The sequence below is a fragment of the Zea mays genome, chromosome 7 (genome assembly GCF_902167145.1).
Source record: "Zea mays cultivar B73 chromosome 7, Zm-B73-REFERENCE-NAM-5.0, whole genome shotgun sequence".
In the NCBI taxonomy this organism is placed as follows: domain Eukaryota; kingdom Viridiplantae; phylum Streptophyta; class Magnoliopsida; order Poales; family Poaceae; genus Zea; species Zea mays.
The window spans coordinates 19,044,550-19,060,053 of record NC_050102.1 but is presented as its reverse complement, the minus strand read 5'-3'; positions in this window follow the sequence as shown (position 1 = coordinate 19,060,053).

The window sequence follows — 15,504 nt, the reverse complement described above, 5'->3', positions numbered from 1 at the left end:
TCACTATCACTTGACATAGGACATTTTGCAATAAAATGATCGGGCTTACCACACTTGTAGCAAACTTTCTTGGAGCGGGGCTTGTAATCCTTCCCCCTCCTTTTCTTGAGGATTTGGCGAAAGCTTTTGATGATTAGCGCCATCTCCTCATTGTCGAGTTTGGAGGCGTCGATGGGGAGCCTACTTGATGTAGACTCTTCTTTCTTCTCCTCCGTCGCTTTGAATGCGACGGGTTGCACCTCGGGTGTGGAGGTGGCACCTCACTCGATGATTTGTTTGGAGCCTTTGATCATCAATTCAAAGCTCACAAACTTTCCTATAACCTCCTCAGGAGACATTCGTCCGGTGAATTATAGCGGAGTGGCTCTCCAAAAACCCGAAGCTGAGCAGTTCAGAGTTGATCTCCCTGGTGCACCGGACACTTTCCGGTGGTACACCGGACAGTCCGGTGCGCCAGACCAAGGCAGCCTTCGGTTTCTTTTGCTCCTTTCTTTTTGAACCCTATCTTGGACTTTTTATTGGTTTGTGTTGAACCTTTGGCACCTGTAGAACTTATAATCTAGAGTAAAGTAGTTAGTCCAATTATTTGTGTTGGGCAATTCAACCACCAAAATCATTTAGGAAAAGGTTTGACTCTATTTCCCTTTCAAAAACTCAGTGACTCTTTCCACCGCCGAAGCCGAGTATATTGTCGCAGGCCATTGTTGTGCGGAATTACTTTGGATGAGGCAAACCCTCAGGGACTATGGCTACAAATTGAGCAAAGTCCCTCTCCTATGTGACAATGAGAGTGCAATCCGCATGGCGGATAATCCCATTGAACACAGCCGCACTAAGCACATATACATTCGGTATCACTTTTTGAGGGATCACCAACAAAGGGGGATATCGAGATAGCTTATGTTAGCACCAAAGAACAATTAGCCGATATCTTTACCAAACCATTAGATGAGAAAACCTTTAGCAAATTTAGGAATGAGCTAAATATACTTGATTCTCGGAATTTTGATTGAAACATTGCACACATAGCTCATTTATATACCTTTGATCATATCTCTTTTATGTCTATGACTAATGTGTTTTTCAAGTGTATTTCTATACTAACTCGTAGATTGAAAGGGAAATGGAGTCTTAGGCGAAGACAAGGCTTCCACTCCACTCTACCGGTATCATCTACCCTTCGCCATCACTCCACATCACTCTTCAAATTGGTATAATCTCCACTCATATTCACTTGTACCAATGGGAGAGAAAGTAAAAAGGGCTCACAAAGTCTCCGTTTTTTGCAATTAATGCCAAAGGGGGAGAGAGTACTAGTTCAAAGCAAAAGGACTGCACCACCAACTTCAAAAAATTTTGAAATGATGATTTATGTTTGTCTTTTCAATTGGTTCTTATGATGAAAATTCCTATTTGATATACTTCAAATTGGTATGTTGATTTTCAATTAATACATTTTCAAAAGCATCCCAAGTATAAGTTCCAATTGATATCTATTAGAACCCTCTTGAAAGCTAAGAGGAGAATTTTATTCAGGGGGAGTTTTGTTTAAGTCAAAGGAAAAGCATTTGAAACAGGGGGAGAAAAATTTCAAATCTTGAAAATGCTTCTCGAAATCTTATTCATATACCTTTGATTATTTGCAAAAAGACTTTGAAAAGATTTTCCAAAAGAATTTGCAAAAACAAAACAAGTGGTGCAAATGTGGTCCAAAATATTAAAATAAAAGAAAGCAAACCATGCATATCTAGTGAAATTACAAATTGGTTTAATTCCAAGCAACCTATGCACTTACCTTATGCAAACTAATTCAATTCTGCACTTATATATTTGCTTTGGTTTGTGTTGGCATCAATCACCAAAAGGAGGAGATCGAAAGGGAAATAGGGCTTAACCTTTTTCCATAAATAGTTTTGGTGGTTCAACACAAATAATTGGACTAACTAGTTTGCTCTAGATTATATATTCTATAGGTGCATAAAAGTTCAACACAAACCAATAAAAAGATTAAAGAAAGGGTTCAAAAAGAAAGGAACAAAAGAAACCGAAGAGCACCCTGGTCTGGCGCACCGGACTATCCGGTGTGCCACCAGACAGTGTTCGGTGCACCAGGGCCGTACGACTCTGAACTTACCACCTTCGGGTTTCAGAAGCGCCGCTCCGCTATAATTCACCGGACTGTCCGGTGTGCCACCGGACTGTCCGGTGCACCAGCGGAGCAACGACTACTTCGCGCAACGGTCGCCTGCAAAAGCTGAATTCCAGATGAACAGTGCGCAAACAGTGTGCGGCAGAGCAGCGCAGCCATCAGAGGTGCACCGGATAGTGAACAGAACCTGTCCGGTGCGGCACCAGACTGTCCGGTGCCACAAGAAGACAAAACTCCAACGGGCGATACCGTCAGAACCCTAACGGTTGGGTAACGTGGCTAGCGCACCGGACTGTCCGGTGCGCCCATCGACAGCAGCCTGCCCCAACGGTTGAATTGGTGGTTGAGGGCTATAAATACATGAAAGTCACCTAGAGCGGGGGTGAATAGGCAAATCTGAAATTTATAAAGTTTAAGCACAACTACAAGTCAGGGTTAGCGTTAGAAATATAATCGAGTCCGAAAGAGAGGGCGAAAACAAATCACAAGCGAATAAGAGCGGATGGCACAGTGATTTGTTTTACCGAGGTTCGGTTCTTGCAAACCTACTCCCCGTTGAGGTGGTCACAAAGACCAGGTCTCTTTCAACCCTTTCCCTCTCTCAAACGGTCACTTAGACCGAGTGAGCCTTTCTCTTCAATCAAATGTGACACTTAGTCCACTACAAGGACCATCACAACTTGGTGTCTTTTGCTTTGATTACAAGTGAGTTGGAAACAAGAATAGAGGAAGAAGAAAAGCGATCCAAGCGCAAAAGCTCAAATGAACACAAAAGTCTCTCTCTCTAGTCACTAATTTGTTTGGAGTGATTTCGGACTTGGGAGAGGATTTGATATCTTTGTTTGTGTCTTGGAATGAAGTCTAGAGCTCTTATATGAGGTTTGATGGCTGAAAACTTGGATGCAATGAAGTGTGGTGGTTGGGGGGTATTTATAGCCCCAACCACCAAAATGACCGTTGGTGAGGGCTTCTGTCGTATGGCGCACCGGACAGTCTGGTGCGCCACTGGACACTGTCTGGTGCGCCACTGGACACTGTCTGGTGCGCCAGCCACGTCACCAGGCTGTTGGGTTCTAACCGTTGGAGCTCTGACATGTGGGGCCACCGGACAGTCTGGTGGTGCACCGGACAGTCACTATTCACTGTCCGGTGTGGAGGAGGCGCCTTGCTCGATGATTTTCTTTGAGCCTTTGATCATCAATTCAAAGCTCACAAATTTTCCTATAACCTCCTCGGGAGACATTAGCTTGTATCTAGAATCACCACAAATTAATTGAACTTGTGTAGGATTAAGAAAAATGAGTGATCTTAGAATAACCTTGACCATTTCATGGTCATCCCATTTTGTGCTCCCGAGGTTGCGCACTTGGTTCACCAAGGTCTTGAGCCAGTTGTACATTGCTTGTGGCTCCTCCCCTTGATGAAGCATGAAGCGACCAAGCTCCCCCTCGATCGTTTCCCTTTTGGTGATCTTGGTCACCTCGTCTCCTTCGTGCGCGGTCTTTAGTACGTCCCAAATCTCTTTGGCACTTTTCAACCCTTGCACCTTATTATACTCCTCTCGACTTAGAGAGGTGAGGAGTATAGTTGTGGCTTGGGAGTTGAAATGTCGGATTTGGGCTATCTCGTCCGAGTCATAGCCTTCGTCCCCAACAGATGGTTCCTGCGCACCAAATTCAACAATGTCCCAAATACTAGCATGGAGTGAGGTTAGATGGTGCCTCATTTTATCACTCCACATACAATAATATTCACCGTCAAAAACTGGTGGTTTGCCTAGTGGGACGGAAAGTAAAGGGGTGTGTTTGGAAATGCGAGGATAGTGTAGGGGAATTTTACTAAACTTCTTGCGCTCATGACGCTTAGAAGTGACGGACGGCGCGTCGGAGCCGGAGGTGGAGGGCAATGAAGAATCAGTCTCGTAGTAGACCACTTTCTTCATTTTCTTCTTCTTGTCGCCACTCCGATGCGACTTGACGCGAGGAGGTGATTCCTCTCTTTTCTTGTTGGCGGACTCCCCCGATGGAGCCTTCCCGTGGCTTGTGGCGGGCTTCTCGTCGGTCCCCATCTCCTTCTTGGCGTGAGCTCCCGACATCACTTCGAGTGGTTAGGCTCTGATGAAGTAACCGGCTCTGATGCCAATTGAAAGTCGCCTAGAGGGGGGGTGAATAGACAAATTTTAAATTTATAAAGTTTATGCACAACTACAAGCCGGGGTTAGCGTTAGAAATATAATCAAGTCCGAAAGAGAGGGCGAAAACAAATCACAAGCGAATAAGAGCAGATGACACAGTGATTTGTTTTACCGAGGTTTGGTTCTTGCAAACCTACTCCCCGTTGAGGTGGTCACAAAGACCAGGTCTCTTTCAACCCTTTTCCTCTCTCAAATGGTCACTTAGACCGAGTGAGCCTTTCTCTTCAATCAAATGGGACACTTAGTCCACTACAAGGACCACCACAACTTGGTGTCTCTTGCTTTGATTACAAGTGAGTTGGAAACAAGAATAGAGGAAGAAGAAAAGCGATCCAAGCGCAAAAGCTCAAATGAACACAAAAGTCTCTCTCTAGTCACTAATTTGTTTGGAGTGATTCTGGACTTGGGAGAGGATTTGATCTCTTTGTTTGTGTCTTGGAATGAAGTCTAGAGCTCTTGTATGAGGTTTGATGGCTGAAAACTTGGATGCAATGAAGTGTGGTGGTTGGGGGTATTTATAGCCCCAACCACCAAAATGACCGTTGGTGAGGGCTTCTATCGTATGGCGCACCGGACAGTCCGGTGCGCCAGCCACGTCACCAGGCCATTGGGTTCCAACCGTTGGAGCTCTGACATGTGGGGCCACCGGACAGTCCGGTGGTGCACCGGACAGTCACTGTTCACTGCCCGGTGCGCCTTCTGGCGCTTGCTCTGACTCTGCGCACGCAGTCACACACTGTTCACTGTTCCTGTAGCTTTTGCAGACGACCGTTGGCGCAGTTAGCCGTTACTCCGCTGGCACACCGGACAGTCCGGTGCTACACCGGACAGTCCGGTGAATTATAGCGGAGTGGCTCCCCAAAATCCCGAAGCTAGCGAGTTGGAGGGAATCCACCCTCGTGCACCGGACACTGTCCGGTGGTGCACCGGACAGTTCGGTGCGCCAGACCAGGGCAGCCTTGGTTGTCTTTTGCTCTTTTTATTTGAACCCTTTCTTGTACTTTTTATTGGTTTGTGTTGAACCTTTGGCACCTGTAGAACTTATAATCTAGAGCAAACTAGTTAGTCCAATTGTTTGTGTTTGGGCAATTCAACCACCAAAATCATTTAGGAAAAGGTGTGAGCCTATTTCCCTTTCAATCTCCCCCTTTTTGGTGATTGATGCCAACACAAACCAAAGCAAATATATAAGTGCAGAACTGAACTAGTTTGCATAAGGTAAGTGCAAAGGTTACTTTGAATTAAACCAATTTACATTTCATAAGATATGCATGGATGCTTTCTTCTATTTTAACATTTTGGACCACGCTTGGACCACATGTTTTGTTTTTGCAAAATCTTTTGGAAATTCTTTTCAAAGTCTTTTTGCAAATAGTCAAAGGTAAATGAATAAGATTTTGAGAAGCATTTTCAAGATTTGAAATTTCCCCCCTGTTTCAAATGCTTTTCCTTTGACTAAACAAAACTCCCCCTCAATGAAATTCTCCTCTTAGTGTTCAAGAGGGTTTTAGATATTAATTTTGGAAAGGGGTCATACTAATTTGAAATTATATCAAAAATAAGATACCAATTGTAAAACTTCCTTTTAATACAAATTGAAAGACTACATTTTTGAAATTGGTGGTGGTGCGGTCCTTTTGCTTTGGGCTAATACTTCCTCCCCCTTTGGCATGAACCGCCAAAAACGGATACTTGTGAGTGAAATATAAGCCCTTTTCAAACTCTCTCCCCCTTTGGCAAACAATATATGAATGAAGATTATACCAAAGTGGAGAGCGGTGCGGAGTGACGACGAAGGATGAATAATTCGACGGAGTGGAGTGGAAGCCTTGTCTTCGCCGAAGACTTCATTTCCCTTTCAATCTATGACTTAGCATGAAATACACTTTGAAAAACACATTAGTCATAGCACATGAAAGAGATATGATCAAAGGTATGAATGAGCTATGTGTGCAAAACATCAATCAAAATTCCTAGAATCAAGAATATTTAGCTCATGCCTAAGTTTGGTAAAAGTTTTCTCATCTAATGGCTTGGTAAAGATATCGGCTAATTGTTCTTTGGTGCTCACATAGGCTATCTCGATATCCCCCCTTTGTTGGTAATCCCTCAGAAAGTGATACCGAATGGCTATGTGCTTAGTGCGGCTGTGCTTAACGGGATTATCTGCCATGTGGATTGCACTCTTATTATCACATAGGAGAGAAACTTTGGTTAATTTGTAACCATAGTCCCTAAGGGTTTGCCTCATCCAAAGCAATTGCGTGCAACAATGGCCTGCGGCAATATACTTGGCTTCGGTGGTAGAAAGAGCTACAGAATTTTGTTTCTTTGAAGCCCAAGACACCAGGGATCTTCCCAAGGACTAACAAGTCCCTGATGTGCTCTTCCAATCATGTTTACACCCTGCCCAATCAGCATCTGAATATCCAATTAAATCAAAAGTGGATCCCCTAGGGTACCAAATGCCAAACTTAGGAGTATAAACTAAATATCTCAAGATTCGTTTCACGGCCCTAAGGTGAACTTCCTTAGGATCGGCTTGGAATCTTGCACACATGCATACGGAAAGCATAATATCCAATCGAGATGCACATAAATAGAGTAAAGATCCTATCATCGACCGGTATACCTTTTGATCTACGGATTTACCTCCCGTGTCGAGGTCGAGATGCCCATTGGTTCCCATGGGTGCCTTGATGGGCTTGGTGAAAGTCGCCTAGAGGGGGGGTGAATAGGCGGAATCTGAAATTTACAAACTTAAGCACACACTACAAGCCGAGGTTAGCGTTAGAATTAAATTCAAGTTCGAAAGAGAGGGAAAAACAAATCAACAAAGAAATAAAGCGGATGAACACGGTAATTTGTTTTACCGAGGTTTGGTTCTTGCAAACCTACTCCCCGTTGAGGTGGTCACAAAGATCGGGTCTCTTTCAACCCTTTCCCTCTCTCAAACGGTCACTTAGACCGAGTGAGCCTTTCTCTTCAATCAAATGGGACACTTAGTCCACTACAAGGACCACCACAACTTGGTGTCTCTTGTTTTGATTACAAGTGAGTTGGAAACAAGAATGGAGGAAGAAGAAAAGCAATCCAAGCACAAGAGCTCAAAAGAACACAAAAGTCTCTCTCTCTAGTCGCTAATTTGTTTGGAATGATTCCGGACTTGGGAGAGGATTTGATCTCATTGTTTGTGTCTTGGAATGAAGTTTATAGCTCTTGTATGAGGTTTGATGGCTGAAAAACTTGGATGCATTGAAGTGTGGTGGTTGGGGGGTATTTATAGCCCCAACCACCAATATGGCCGTTGGTGAGGGCTTCTATCGTATGGCGCACCGGACAGTCCGGTGCGCCACCGGACAGTCCGGTGCGCCACCGGACAGTCCGGTGCGCCATCGGACACTGTCCGGTGCGCCAGCCACGTCACCAGGCCATTGGGTTCCGACCGTTGGAGATTCTGACAGGTGGGCCATCGGATAGTCCGGTGGTGCACCGGACCGGTCCTGTTCACTGTCCGGTGCGCCTTCTGGCGCCTACTCTGACTTCTGCGCGCGCAGTCGCGCACTGTTCACTGTTCCTGTAGCTTTTGCAGACGACCGTTGGCGCAGATAGTCGTTGCTCCGCTGGCACACCGGACAGTTCAGTGAATTATAGCGGAGGGGCTCCCCAAATTCTCGAAGCTGAGCAGTTTAGAGGTATTCTCCCTGGTGCACCGGACACTGTCCGGTGGCACACCGGAGAGTCCGGTGCGCCAGACTAGGGCAGCCTTCGGTTGCTTTGCTCCTTTCTTTTTGAACCCTTTCTTGGACTTTTTATTGGTTTGTGTTGAACCTATGGCACCTGTAGAACTTGTAATCTAGAGCAAACTAGTTAGTCCAATTGTTTGTGTTTGGGCAATTCAACCATCAAAATCATTTAGGAAAAGGTCTAAGCCTATTTCCCTTTCAATCTCCCCCTTTTTGGTGATTGATGCCAACACAAACCAAAGCAAATATATAAGTGCAAAATTGAACTAGTTTGCATAAGGTAAGTGCAAAGGTTACTTGGAATTAAACCAATTTACATTTTATAAGATATGCATGGATGCTTTCTTCTATTTTAACATTTTGGACCATGCTTGCATCACAAGTTTTGTTTTTGCAAAATCTTTTGGAAATTCTTTTCAAAGTCTTTTTGCAAATAGTCAAAGGTAAATGAATAAGATTTTGAGAAGTATTTTCAAGATTTGAAATTTCTCCCCCTGTTTCAAATGCTTTTCCTTTGACTAAACAAAACTCCCCCTCAATGAAATTCTCCTCTTAGTGTTCAAGAGGGTTTTAGATATTAATTTTGGAAAGGGGTCATACTAATTTGAAATTATATCAAAAATAAGATACCAATTATAAAACTTCCTTTTAATACAAATTGAAAGACTACATTTTTGAAATTGGTGGTGGTGCGGTAATTTTGCTTTGGGCTAATACTTTCTCCCCTTTGACATGAATCGCCAAAAACGGATACTTGTGAGTGAAATATAAGCCCTTTTCAAACTCTCTCCCCCTTTGGCAAACAATATATGAGTGAAGATTATACCAAAGTGGAGAGCGGTGCGGAGTGACGGCGAAGGATGAATAATTCGATGGAGTGGAGTGGAAGCCTTGTCTTCGCCGAAGACTCCATTTCCCTTTCAATCTATGACTTAGCATGAAATACACTTTGAAAAACACATTAGTCATAGCACATGAAAGAGATATGATCGAAGGTATGAATGAGCTATGTGTGCAAAACATCAATCAAAATTCCTAGAATCAAGAATATTTAGCTCATGCCTAAGTTTGGTAAAGGTTTTCTCATCTAATGGCTTGGTAAAGATATCGGCTAATTGTTCTTTGGTGCTCACATAGGCTATCTCGATATCCCCCCTTTGTTGGTGATCCCTCAGAAAGTGATACCGAATGGCTGTGCTTAGTGCGGCTGTGCTCAACGGGATTATCCGCCATGCGGATTGCACTCTCATTATCACATAGGAGAGGAACTTTGGTTAATTTGTAACCATAGTCCCTAAGGGTTTGCCTCATCGAAAGTAATTGCACGCAACAATGGCCTGCAGCAATGTACTCGGCTTCGGCGGTTGAAAGAGCTACTGAGTTTTGTTTCTTAGAAGCCCAAGACACCAGGGATCTTCCCGAGAACTGACAAGTCCCTGATATGCTCTTTCTATCAATTTTACACCCTGCCCAATCAGCATCTGAATAACCTATTAAATCAAAGGTGGATCCACTGGGGTACCAAAGGCCAAACTTAGGAGTATGAACTAAATATCTCAAGATTCATTTTACGGCCCTAAGGTGAACTTCCTTAGGATCGGCTTGGAATCTTGCACACATGCATACGAAAAGCATAATGTCCGGTCGAGATGCACATAAATAGAGTAAAGATCCTATCATCGACCGGTATACCTTTTGATCTACGGATTTACCTCCCGTGTCGAGGTCGAGATGCCCATTGGTTCCCATGGGTGTCTTGATGGGCTTGGCATCCTTCATCCCAAACTTGGTAAGAATGTCTTGAATGTACTTCGTTTGGCTGATGAAGGTGCCCTCTTGGAGTTGCTTGACTTGAAATCCTAAGAAATACTTCAACTCCCCCATCATAGACATCTCGAATTTTTGAACCATAATCCTACTAAACTCTTCACAAGTAGATTTGTTAGTAGACCCAAATATGATATCATCAACATAAATTTGGCATACAAACAAATCATTTGCAATAGTTTTAATAAAGAGAGTAGGATCAACTTTTCTGACTTTGAAGCCATTAGCGATAAGAAAATCTCTTAGGCATTCATACCATGCTCTTGGGGCTTGCTTGAGCCCATAGAGCGCCTTAGAGAGTTTATAGACATGGTTAGGGTACTCACTATCTTCAAAGCCGGGAGGTTGCTCAACATATACCTCCTCCTTGATTGGTCCATTAAGGAAGGCACTCTTCACGTTCATTTGGTAAAGCTTAAAGCCATGGTAAGTAGCATAGGCAAGTAATATGTGAATTGACCCAAGCCTAGCTACGGGTGCATAGGTTTCACCGAAATCCAAACCTTCGACTTGTGAATATCCCTTGGCTACAAGTCGGGCTTTGTTCCTTGTCACCACACCATGCTCATCTTGCTTGTTGCGGAAGACCCACTTGGTTCCTACAACATTTTGATTAGGACGTGGAACTAAATGTCATACCTCATTCCTTGTGAAGTTGTTGAGTTCCTCTTGCATTGCCAACACCCAGTCTGAATCCCTTAATGCGTCTTCCACCCTATATGGCTCGATAGAAGACACAAAGGAGTAATGTTCACAAAATTGAGCAACACGAGATCGAGTGGTTACCCCCTTTTGAATATCGCCGAGGATGGTGTTCACGGGGTGATCTCGTTGTATTGCTTGGTTGACTCTTGGGTGTGGTGGTCTTGGATCCTCATCATCTTCCTTGTCTTGATCATTAGCATCTCTCCCTTGATCATTGTCCTCCTCTTGAGGTGGCTCATCTTCTTGATCCTCATCATCTTGAGCTTGATCCTCATCTTGGGTTGGTGGAGATGCTTGATTTGAAGATGATGGTTGATCTTGTGCTTGTGAAGGTTCTTCGAATTCCTTAGGACACACATCCCCAATGAACATGTTCCTTAGCGCGACGCACGGAGCCTCTTCATCATCTAGCTCATCAAGATCAACTTGCTCTACTTGAGAGCCGTTAGTCTCATCAAACACAATGTCACAAGAAACTTCAACTAGTCCAGTGGACTTGTTAAAGACTCTATGTGCCCTTGTGTTTGAGTCATAACCAAGTAAAAAGTCTTCTACAGCCTTAGGAGCAAATTTAGATTTTCTACCTCTTTTAACAAGAATAAAGCATTTGCTACCAAAGACTCTAAAATATGAAACATTGGGCTTTTTATCGGTTAGGAGTTCATATGATGTCTTCTTGAGGATTCGGTGAAGGTAGAGACGGTTGATGGCGTAGCAAGCAGTGTTGATTGCTTCCGCCCAAAACCGGTCTGAAGTCTTGTACTCATCAAGCAGGGTCCTCGCCATGTCAAGTAGAGTTCTATTCTTCCTCTCCACTACACCATTTTGTTGTGGCGTGTAGGGAGAAGAGAACTCATGCTTGATGCCCTCATCCTCAAGGAAGCCTTCTATTTGTGAGTTCTTGAACTCCGTCCCGTTGTCGCTTCTAATCTTTTTGATCCTCAAGCCGAACTCATTTTGAGCCTGTCTCAAGAATCCCTTTAAGGTCTCTTGGGTTTGAGATTTTTCCTGCAAAAAGAACACCCAAGTGAAGCGAGAATAATCATCCACAATAACTAGACAGTACTTACTCCTGCCGATGCTTATGTAAGCGATCGGGTTGAATAGGTCCATGTGGAGTAGTTCGAGCGGCCTGTCTGTCGTCATGATGTTCTTGTGTGGATGATGAACACCAACTTGCTTCCCTGCTTGACATGCGCTACAAACCCTGTCTTTCTCAAAATGAACATTTGTTAGTCCCAAAATGTGCTCTCCCTTTAGAAGCTTATGAAGATTCTTCATCCCAACGTGGGCTAGTTGGCGATGCCAGAGCCAACCCATGTTAGTCTTAGCAATTAAGCAAGTGTCGAGTTCAGCTCTATTAAAATCAACTAAGTATAGCTGACCCTCTAACACTCCCTTAAATGCTACTGAATCATCACTTCTTCTAAAGACAGTAACACCTATATCCGTAAAAATACAGTTGTAACCCATTTTACATAATTGAGAGACTGAAAGCAAGTTATAGTCTAAAGAATCTACAAGAAAAACATTGGAAATAGAATGGTCAGGTGATATAGCAATTTTACCAAGTCCTTTGACCAAACCTTGATTTCCATCCCCGAATGTGATAGCTCGTTGGAGATCATGGTTTTTCTCATAGGAGGAGAACATCCTTTTCTCCCCAATCATGTGGTTTGTGCACCCGCTATTAATTATCCAACTTGAGCCCCCGGATGCATAAACCTACAAAACAATTTTAGGCCTTGTTCTTAGGTACCCAAACGGTCTTAGGTCCTTTCACATTAGAAACAAGCACCTTGGGTACCCAAACACAAGTCTTTGACCCCTTGTGTTTGCCCCCAACATATTTGGCAACTATTTTGCCTGATTTGTTAGTTAAAACATATGATGCATCAAAAGTCTTAAATGAAATGTTATGTTCATTTGATGCAATAGGAGATTTCTTTTTAGGCAATTTAACATGGGTTGATTGCCTAGAGCTAGATGCCTCACTCTTATACATAAAAGCATGATGAGAACCAGAGTGAGACTTCCTAGAGTGAATTCTCCTAATTTTGTGCTCGGGATAACCGGCAGGGTATAAGATGTAACCCTCGTTATCCTGAGCCATGAGAACTTTGCCCTTAACAAAGTTAGACAATCTTTTAGGGGCATTAAGCTTGACATTATCTCCCTGTTGGAAGCCAATGTCATCCTTAATGCCTGGGCGTCTCCCACTATAGAGCATGCTTCTAGCAAATTTAAAATTTTCATTTTCTAAGTCATGCTCATTAATTTTGGCACTAAGTTGAGCTATGTGATCATTTTGTTGTTTAATTAAAGCTAGGTGATCATGAATAGCATCAACATTAATATCTCTACATCTAGTACAAATAGTAATATGCTCAAGGTAGATGTAGAGGGTTTGCATGTATTTAATTCATCAATCTTAGCATGTAAAATAGCATTTTCATTCTTAAGATTGGAAATAGAAACATTGCAAACATTTAGATCTTTAGCCTTAGCAATTAATTTTTCATTTTCAATTTTAAGGCTAGAGAGTGATGCATTCAACTTGTCAATCTTAGCAATCAAATTAGCATTATCATTTCTAAGACTAACAATTGAATCATCACAACTATCTAACTTCTCAACCTTAGCAATAAATTTAGCGTTCTCATTTCTAAGGTTGGAAATGATATCATGGCAAGTGCTTAGCTCACTAGTTAATTTTTCACACTTTTCTACTTCCTGAGCATAAGCATTTTTAACCTTAACATGCTTTTTATTTTCTTTAATTAGGAAGTCCTCTTGGCTATCCAAGAGTTCATCCTTTTCATGAATGGCTCCAATTAATTCATTTAATTTCTCCTTTTGTTGCATGTTGAGGTTGGCAAAAAGAGCTAGCAAATTATCCGCATCATCACTAGAGTTATCCTCATCACTAGATGACACATATTTAGTGGAGGCTCTAGATTTTACCTTCTTTTTGTCGTCCCTTACCATGAGGCACTTGTGGCCGACGTTGGGGAAGAGGAGACCCTTGTTGACGATGATGTTTGCGGTGTCCTCGTCGGAGGAGGAGTCGGTGGAGCTCTCGTCGGAGTCCCACTCCCGGCAAACATGGGCATCACTGCCCTTATTCTTGTAGTATCTATTCTTTTCTCTTCTCTTTTCCTTCTTGTCGTCGCCCCTGTCACTATCACTTGATAATGGACATTTAGCAATGAAATGACCAGGCTTACCACACTTGTAGCAAACTTTCTTGGAGCGGGGCTTATAGTCCTTCCCCCTTCTTTGCTTGAGGATTTGGTGGAAGCTCTTGATGATGAGCGTCATCTCCTCATTGTCGAGCTTGGAGGCGTCGATGGGGAGTCTACTTGATGTAGACTCGTCTTTCTTCTCCTCTGTCGCCTTGAATGCGACGGGTTGCATCTTGGATGTGGAGGAGGCGCCTTGCTCGATGATTTTCTTTGAGCCTTTGATCATCAATTCAAAGCTCACAAATTTTCCTATAACCTCCTCGGGAGACATTAGCTTGTATCTAGGATCACCATGAATTAATTGAACTTGTGTAGGATTAAGAAAAATGAGTGATCTTAGAATAACCTTGACCATTTCATGGTCATCCCATTTTGTGCTCCCGAGGTTGCGCACTTGGTTCACCAAGGTCTTGAGCCGGTTGTACATTGCTTGTGGCTCCTCCCCTTGATGAAGCATGAAGCGACCGAGCTCCCCCTCGATCGTTTCCCTTTTGGTGATCTTGGTCACCTCGTCTCCTTCGTGTGCGGTCTTTAGTACGTCCCAAATCGCTTTGGCACTTTTCAACCCTTGCACCTTATTATACTCCTCTTGACTTAGAGAGGCGAGGAGTATAGTTGTGGCTTAGGAGTTGAAATGCCGGATTTGGGCTATCTCGTCCGAGTCATAGCCTTCGTCCCCCACGGATGGTTCCTGCGCACCAAATTCAACAATGTCCCAAATACTAGCGTGGAGTGAGGTTAGATGGTGCCTCATTTTATCACTCCACATACAATAATCTTCACCGTCAAAAACCGGTGGTTTGCCTAGTGGGACGGAAAGTAAAGGGGTGCGTTTGGAAATGTGAGGATAGCGTAGGGGAATTTTACTAAACTTCTTGCGCTCATGGCGCTTAGAAGTGACGGACGGCGCGTCGGAGCCGGAGGTGGAGGGCGATGAAGAATCGGTCTCGTAGTAGACCACTTTCTTCATTTTCTTCTTCTTGTTGCCACTCCGGTGCGACTTGACGCGAGGAGGTGATTCCTCCCTTTTCTTGTTGGCGGACTCCCCCGATGGAGCCTTCTCGTGGCTTGTGGCGGGCTTCTCGCCGGTCCCCATCTCCTTCTTGGCGTGAGGTCCCGACATCACTTCGAGCGGTTAGGCTCTGATGAAGTAACCGACTCTGATACCAATTGAAAGTCGCCTAGAGGGTGGGGTGAATAGGCAAATCTGAAATTTATAAAGTTTAAGCACAACTACAAGTCGGGGTTAGCGTTAGAAATATAATCGAGTCCGAAAGAGAGGGCGAAAACAAATCACAAGCGAATAAGAGCGGATGACATAGTGATTTGTTTTACCGAGGTTTGGTTCTTGCAAACCTACTCCCCGTTGAGGTGGTCACAACGACCATGTCTCTTTCAATCCTATCCCTCTCTTAAACGGTCACTTAGACCGAGTGAGCCTTTCTCTTCAATCAAATGGGACACTTAGTCCACTACAAGGACCACCACAACTTGGTGTCTCTTGATTTGATTACAAGTGAGTTGGAAACAAGAATAGAGGAAGAAGAAAAGTGATCCAAGCGCAAAAGCTCAAATGAACACAAAAGTCTCTCTCTCTAGTCACTAATTTGTTTGGAGTGATTCCGGACTTGGGAGAGG